Genomic DNA, 8145 nt, shown 5'->3' with positions numbered 1-8145 from the left:
GGTTTTATTCTGTTTCTTTGGGTTCCTTGGAGGGTTCTTTCTGAAAGAAATGGGTGAAGAGAGCCAGGTGTGGTGGCTCACCCCTGCAATCCCAGCACTTCGGCGAGTTGAGGCAGGAGGATCCCTTGAGCCCAGGAATTGGAGGAGACTGTGAGCTATGATCACACCACTGCAGCCTAGCCTGGGCGACAGAGCAAAACGCTGTCTCAAAAAGCCAACTTGTGAAGTGGCCGCTCTGGCAGACCCAGGTGTGTGCCGGGTAACCCTGTTGCCCTCGGTGCTCACTCCCTTCCTGTGCCGGGGGTGGCTGCAAAGAGGTAGAATTCGAAGTAGTTTTCCAGCCAGTGTGGAAGAAGTGCTTGGAAGTCTCTTGCATACTTCCTCCCCAGCCCAGGGTTACAAAGCACGTCCTGGAGCGCAGGCTCCACTCTGGCTCTGCACATTGTCTCCAACCCTCTAAGGGGGCCTTGCATCCACACCACTGAAGGAGCTCCCGGGGTGTGCTCAGGGCTTTCGTGGGCTCAATTCTCAGGCCTGTCAGTGGCATCGGCTGGAGCTGGTGGTGCCCTTAAGGCCACCTGCCCCTGCCCTCCCTCCACCTCGGGGTTTGTGCTTGGCCGGCCCTCATCTGCCTGCCTTAAGTTCTTATGCTGCAGTCCCTTGGTGATGTTTCCCAGCCTCACCACTCAGATTAAAACAGCATCTCTACCAGAAACACCCCCGAGGGGCTCTCCTTTGCACTTCTCTCCTGAGTTGGCATCCCTATATCCACCTGTCTACTTGGCATTGATCAGTTAGCATTGCACACTTAAATTACCAAGTGACTCATCTTCTCCTCACTTGACCCTACAATTCTCACAACTGACCCTGTTGTCTTTTGTTTGCTTGCTTTTGAGATGGAGTCTCGCTCTGTTGCCCAGGCTGGAGTGCGCAGTGATGCGATCTCAGCTCACTGCAATCTCTGCCTTCCAGATTCAAGCGATTCTCCTGCCTCAGTCTCCTGAGTAGCTGGGATTACACGCCTGGCTAATTTTTGTATTTTTAGTAGAGACGGGGTTTCACCATGTTGGTCAGGCTGGTCTTGAACGTTCACCTGACCTTGTAATCTGCCTGTCTTGGCCTCCCAAAGTGCTTGGATTACAGGCGTGAGCCATCGTGCCTGGCCAGACCCCATTGTCTTTAAAAAGAAGAGTGCATACATCCTTGCAAGACTTGAACCCTTCTTTCACCCCACATCCCATCACAGTCCTTGACTTCTTTTAAAACATCCAGCATCATGGAGGAGGAACCCGTGTCCAGGAACAGAGCCCTTTCCTCTTCCTCAGAATGCATGGAGACCAGAAATAGATGTTTATGCCCAAGAAAAGCAGGATTTCATTCCGCACTTTTCCCAGACGGTTCGGGTGCTAACTGGGGATGAGGAGGGGCACCCAGAGACAGGAGATACTATTGCCCGGCTCCAGGAGGTCCTCCAGTGCCATTGGAGGCAAGTGTCACCAGGGCTGGACGGTGCTCGTAGCATTCTGGGAGCTGGTGGTGCCGAGGAAACAGGATACCCATAGTCTCCAGTGAGCCCGACTGTGGGCTGCTGTGTGGGAGTGCTGCAAGCTCTCTTCCTGGTGGCAGATGACATAATGGACTCAGCCCTCACTAGCCAGGGGCAGATCTGCTGACTCCTCAGCAGAAGTTAGTTTAGATGCTATCAGTGATGCTATGCATGTACCTACTGCCTATTGCCAGGAGCAGCCCTATTACCTGAGCCTGATGGAGCACTTCTGCAGAGTTCCTATCAGACTGAGATTGGGCAGAAGCTGGACCTCACACAGCCCCCCAGGGCGATGTGGATCTTGGTGGATTCACTGAAAAGATGTACAAATCTGGCCGGGCGCAGTGGCTCACACCTGTAATCCCAGCCCTTTGGGAGGGCGAGACTGGTGGATCATGAGGTCAGGAGATCGAGACCATCCTGGCTAACATGGTGAAACCCCGTCTACACTAAAAACACAAAAAATTAGCCAGGCGTGGTGGCATGCTCCTGTAGTCCCAGCTACTCGGGAGGCTAAGACTGGAGAATCATTTGAATCTGGGAGGCGGAGGCTACAGTGAGCTGAGATCATGACACTGCATTCCAGCCTCAACAGAGTGAGATTATCTCAGAAAAAAAAGAGGTACAAACCTACTGTCAAATACAAGACCACCTTCTACTCCTGCCGTGCTGGAGCTGCAGCCAGGAAGATCCTGCTGGAGACGGGAGAGTCCTTTCAGATTGAGGATGATCATCTCGACCTCTCTGGGGATCCCAGTGTGACCAGCAAAGTTGGCACTGACATCCAGGGCCACAAATGCAGCTGGCTGGTGGTTCAGTGTCTGCAGGACCACTCGGAACACTAAGCAGATACTACAGGAAAACTGCAGGCAGAAGGAGGCCGAGCAGGTGGCCCGGGTGAAGGCACTACGCGAGGAGCTGGTTCTGCCGGCTGTGTTCTTGCAATAGGAAGACGGCCACGGCCACATTGTGGATCTCATGGTACAGTACGCGGCGCCCCTGCCCCCAGCCATCTTTCTGGGGCTGGCAAGCAAAATCTATAAGCGGAAAAAGTGACTAGAGACTGCAAGGGCAGGGAGAGGAGGCTTGCCATAAATAATTGTGTTACCTCCGATTCACCATCGTGTGTCTCCCGGATTAAGCCCACCCCTCCCCGCTTCTGCTCGGACCCCCTCCAGTCTGCGCTCACCAGCCACTGATGCTATGGAGAAATGTCAGGTGATTTCGCTCTGCCTGAAACCCCTAGTGGCTTTCCGTCTCTTGCCAAGAAAAGCCAGTCACAAGGCCCCCTTGGCCTCGCCTGACCGCACCTCCTGCTGCAGCTGTACTCGCCTCACTGCCCGGGGTCGGCGAGGGGTCCCCCTTGGAGAACCAACAGCACATGGTCGCTCTTCCCACTGGACCCACTAGCTCTTTTGTCAGATGATGATGATGGCAGTATGTCTCGGATCAGGTTCCCTGGAAAGAGATCCTTGAGACAGATTTGCCCACAGGACATTTACTGGGTGAGACTTCCAGGACCAGTACCTGTAAGGAAGCAAGAGACGAGGACTGCACCCAAGAGAAAGTGAACTGCAAAACCAGTGCCACGGAAGCGGCCCCACGGGAGCTCTGGCACCAGGAGGCCCTGCAAAGGGGCCCCAGACAAGGGCAAGGAGCGCTGCCTTTGTCATCAGATGAGGGCTGCCCCAGGGGAGGCCTCACCTTGGGCAAGGTAGCTCCCTTCAGGCAGAATGCAATTCCTGAAAGGCCTGCAAGGGTCCCCAGCCAACTCTCTCGGCTGTGACCCCAGCACCCACCTCCAGGTGCTGTGTGTCACCCACTAGGAGCAGCGCACCCCAAGCCTCCAGGCCCCACCCGACCACACTTCTGCTTCTCAGCCCACACTCTGTTCTCCTTTTTAGCACTTTCTCAAATTTACCCTAAATCTTTGAATTGGCTGCGAGATCCTGGAAAGACTACTGGACTTGGAACCAAAAAATCGGTAACTGAATCCAGGCTCCACTACTTACTTCTTTGTGCACTTGGGCTAATAATGCTTGCCCCACAGTGGGGTGAGAGGAAGAGGGTGTGTGGAAGAGTTTACTGTAATCCACCAAGTATGTTCAGTAAATGCTCCAGGGTATCGTTACCATGAGGACAAGAGCTCTCCCCACTGCTGCATCCCTGGGCCTTCACACTGCCTGGCCTGGGGCGGGCGCTGAACATGTGTCAGAATGGATGCCATTCTTTGCACTGGAATCCAAGCCCCTGCCCAGGAATGTCGTGGCAGGGATGAGCAGAGCTGTTGGTTTCTGGTCCTGGGCTCCTGGATGAACAGCCTGTGGGGAGTGGTGGGGGATGAGGCTTCCCAAGTGCTGGGGCCAAGTGGTCCTGTGTCCACCACATGGGAGGGCTCCAGCTGTGTGTGCCTCTCTGAGAAAGGGCCTACTGCCTTCTAGAGTCACCCATCCGGGAGGTGACCGTGGAGAAGTTTGCAGAGATCTTATCACCCACATGGGTGTATGTGTATGCGTATATGCGTGCGCAGGCGAAGAAATGGCAGGGGCCGGTAAATACTAATGGCCTTTGCATTCATCATTTCACCTGGAAAAGTCCCTCCAATTCCAACCCCTTTTGTCTTGGGGTGGCAGCCACAAGCCTATGACCCCCAGCTTTGTGACTGTGTAGCTGCTGCTCTCTGGGTGTTGTCACCAAGGTTCGTAATGTCTTTCTGGCCATGACATCAGTATTCTTTTACTTTCAACCTACCTCTTTGTTTCAGGATTTTTAAAATGAGGAACTTGAGACATTTTCCTAACAGTTGGGCCACATCCTGGGAGTGAGCCTGGCCCAATCCAGAGGTGTGAGACACACACACTCAGTCACCTCCCAGTTAGGGAAGTTCACTCTCAAAGTCCTCTTGCCTTTCCTCGTAAGAAGCCTAGCACGTTCCAGAGAGGACAGATTGGACATGAAAAATGAGAGAGAAGACACAAGAGAGTATAAGCCAAGTGCCGGGGGAAGACGCACATATATAAGCAGGTAGCAATGGGATGGAGCACTGGAAGCCAAGCGCTGATGGCACCGCCTCAGCTCTCACTACTGAGCTCTCATGTGGCGACCTCTGGGAAGATTTCCCTGGCTCCCTCCTCTAGAATCCTATGAAATGAGAGATTTTGACCACTAGTAAAACCATGACAGATTTTACTGAACTTCATTTATTGCAAATCTAGTTTACCTGCTAAAATATAAGCTGTTCTATTACAAGAATTATATCACATCCACTCATCCGCCCACCCATCTACCCATCCACCCACTCATCCATCCAACCAGCTATCATCCATCCACGCATTCTTCTATCCATCCAACCACCCACCTACCCATCTACCCACCCACCCATCCAGGCAATCAACCATCATCTATCCACCCATTCTTCTATCCATCCAACCACTCATCCACCCATCCATCCATCTATCCATCTGTCCATTCATCCATCCATCCATCCATCCACCCACCCATTCTTCTGTCCATCCAACCACCCACCTACCCATCTACCCACCCACCCATCCATCCAACCACCCATCTATCCACCCATTCTTCTATCCATCCAACCACTCATCCACCCATCCATCCATCTATCCATTCATCCAGCCACCCATCCAGCCACCCATCCATCCACCACTGATTCATCTACCCACCTATCCACCCATCCACCCATCCTTCTACCCACCAATTGATCTATCTATTCATCTATCCATCCAACCACCCACCCATCCATCCAACCACCCATCATCCATCCACCCATTCTTCTATCCATCCAACCACTCATCCACCCATCCACCCACCCATCCATCCATCCACCCACGCATCCATCCAACTACCCATCCATCTATCCATTCATCTATCTGTCCAACCACTCATCCACCTATCCATCTACCCACCCATCACCCATCTATCCATCCATCCACCCACCCATCCATCCATCCACCCACCCATCCATCCACCTACCCATTCATCTACCCACCTATCCATCCACCCACCCATCCTACCCACCAATTCATCTATCCATTCATCTACCCATCCAACCACTCACCCACCCATCCACCCACGCATCCATCCAACCACCCATCATCTGTCCACCCATTTTTCTATCCTTCCAACCACTCACCTACCTATCCACACACCCATCTACCCGCCCAACTATCTAACCATGCATTCTTCTATTCATCCAACCACTCACCCACCTATTCACCCACTCATCCATCCACTCACCCATCCATCCATCTATCCATCCATCCAACAAGCATTTAATGAATACTGCTGTGTTGGGTCAGAAACTCAAAGATCAATTATCACAGTTCCTGCCCCTAAAGAGCTCATACTTGAGTGGGTAAGACATGATGAACGGCCTGGGCATGGTGGCTCATGCCTGTAATCTCAGCACTTTGGGAGGCCGAGGTGGGCAGATCACAAGGTCAGGAGTTTGAGTCCAACCTGACCAACATGATGAAACCCCGTCTCTACTGAAAATACAAAAATTAGCTGGGTATGATGGTGTGTACCTGTAATCCCAGCTACTCAGAAGGCTGAGGCAGGAGAATCACTTGAACTCAGGAGGCAGAGGTTGCAGTGAGCCAAGATTGTGCCACTGCACTCCAGCCTGGACGACAGAGCAAGACTCTGTCTCAAAAAAATAAAAAAAGACATGATGAACATTTAGAGCAACAAGCAGGATAACAGAGATGGGACAGAGGGCTGGGGCACCCTGTGCTGTCAAGGTGTCAGAATCACCTTGATTCTGCCTGTGCCACCAGGCTTGTGGGGGCAGGTCCTGGACTCATGCTCACCTCGCTCTGCGTGTGGGAACTAAAAGAGTTGTAACACAAGGAGCCTGGGCAGTTTTTTTGTGGGACACCCCTACCACAGCTCCACAGAGGCAGTGGCATGTGCCCCAAAGGCCCTGGGGCCCTGGGTTGGGCAGCTGCACTTCCAGAGCCCAGAGGCACGTGCGAGGCCCCGGGGTGCTGAAGCTCCCCCCTCAGGTGACCGTGACTCCATAGAGACACCTCTGAGGAAACCTCAGAAACACTTATGCAGGGAATACAAAAGTCCCTGGAGCTCCGGCAGTGTATGGGGCAGGGCTGGGCACCAAGACCCTCATTTATAGTCTCAGGGCAGGGGAGACCCTAAGGAACAGTGCATCTCTTGGTATACCTGGCCCCGAACCCCAGCTGAGCCCCATGGTTTGCTGGGCCAGGCCCTATTGCCAGCTTCATATGAGACTGCATTCCCTACAGGCGCAGTCCAGTGCACCTGCTACTCCAAGAGGTCGCCAGGGCCCCCCGCTCACGATTCTCCTTCTACAAGACAGAAGGAGTCCCCACCGCCATCACATGAGCTTTGTAGTGCACAGAGGACTCAGTAGGTCATTTGTCATCTAGGGAGGTGGGAGGAACAGGTGTGTGCTGCGCCTTGAACAGAGCAGGAAGCTAAGATCCCAGAGGGCACATGGTTGGTAGTGGCGTGAAGTCAAGCCTGGTGTCTGGGTCTCCTCCCTCGAACCCTGGGCTCTTGCCCGGCTCTCCACAGCCCACCTGAGCTCTCGCTGCAGAGGGAAGCCTGGCTACTTCCACCCTCCATGTCCTCCAGGCAGGGGAGAACAACTTGGGCCTTGGGTCTGACCGCTGACTCGTCTGCACAAATCGGACGAGCACAGATTCCCGGAGGCACCGTCCGTGCTTCCTCCATACCTCGCTCATTCCTTAGTCACCTTGACTTTGTATGCCTCAAGAGTCCGGCATGCAGTACCCTCTTCAAGTAGTTGCTGCCTAAATCTTTAAAAAGATGTTTCTGGAACCTGTGCGAGTAAGGTCGTAGTATTTTTATGTTTCACTCAAATCCTCTCCTGCCAGATTAGTAGGAAATTCAGTCTCTCCCACTGCAGTTTCTCCCATTTCCCACAAATTATTTTAAGCCTCCAGGGTTTACTTAGCCAAAGATGGGACTTTTTCTTTTTTTGAGATAGGGTCTTGCTCTGTTGGCCAGGCTGGAGTGCAGTGGCACAAGCACAGCTCACTGCAACCTCCAGCTCCCAGGCTCAAGAGATCCTCCCACCTCAGCCTCCTGAGTAGCTGGGACTACAGGCGTGTGCCACCACGTCCGGCTAATTTTTGTATTTTTTGTAGAAACTGGGTTTCACCATGCTGCCCAGGATGGTCTCAAACTCCTGGGTTCAAGCGATCCTCCTGCCCCAGCCTCCAAAGTGCTTGGATTAAAGGTGGGAGCCACTGCACCTGGCCTCCAAGTTGGGACCTTCTAACTTCTACTCTCTAGGAACAGAGCTGTGACGTCCAAGCTGCTGCTGAGTTCCTGCTGCCACATCATGTCACTGTTAACTGGCTGCAGGCCCATGGCCTTGGTGGAGGCCAAGATCACAAAAGAATATACTTGTCCCCTCAGCACCACAGGTAGCCACACGCTCCTTTCTCAGGGGGTGCAGGTTTCAGGGCCCGCCCTTTGTCTCCCATGTGGCCACATCCCAAGGCCCCCAGCCACACAAAGGTGCTGGTCAGATGTCACCTCTTGTGGACTTAAATTGCCACCTTTCTTTCCCACAG

General features: G+C 53.2%; 1 long non-coding RNA gene across 1 annotated transcript; it reads right to left on the bottom strand.

The window, feature by feature from the left end:
- Window positions 1–4266: 4266 nt before the first annotated feature.
- Window positions 4267–5141, bottom strand: LOC116562043. The gene is made up of 2 exons (XR_004273726.1): window positions 5088–5141; window positions 4267–4829 (listed from the first exon to the last, which is right to left on the bottom strand). It is a non-coding gene; the product is annotated as an uncharacterized LOC116562043 (long non-coding RNA).
- Window positions 5142–8145: the final 3004 nt, after the last annotated feature.

This window comes from Sapajus apella, unplaced genomic scaffold, assembly GCF_009761245.1.
Source record: "Sapajus apella isolate SASKATOON/1434 unplaced genomic scaffold, GSC_monkey_1.0 scaffold31, whole genome shotgun sequence".
In the NCBI taxonomy this organism is placed as follows: Eukaryota; Metazoa; Chordata; class Mammalia; order Primates; family Cebidae; genus Sapajus; species Sapajus apella.
Note: the sequence above shows the minus strand (reverse complement) of the source record. Positions and strands in the feature narration are given on the sequence as shown.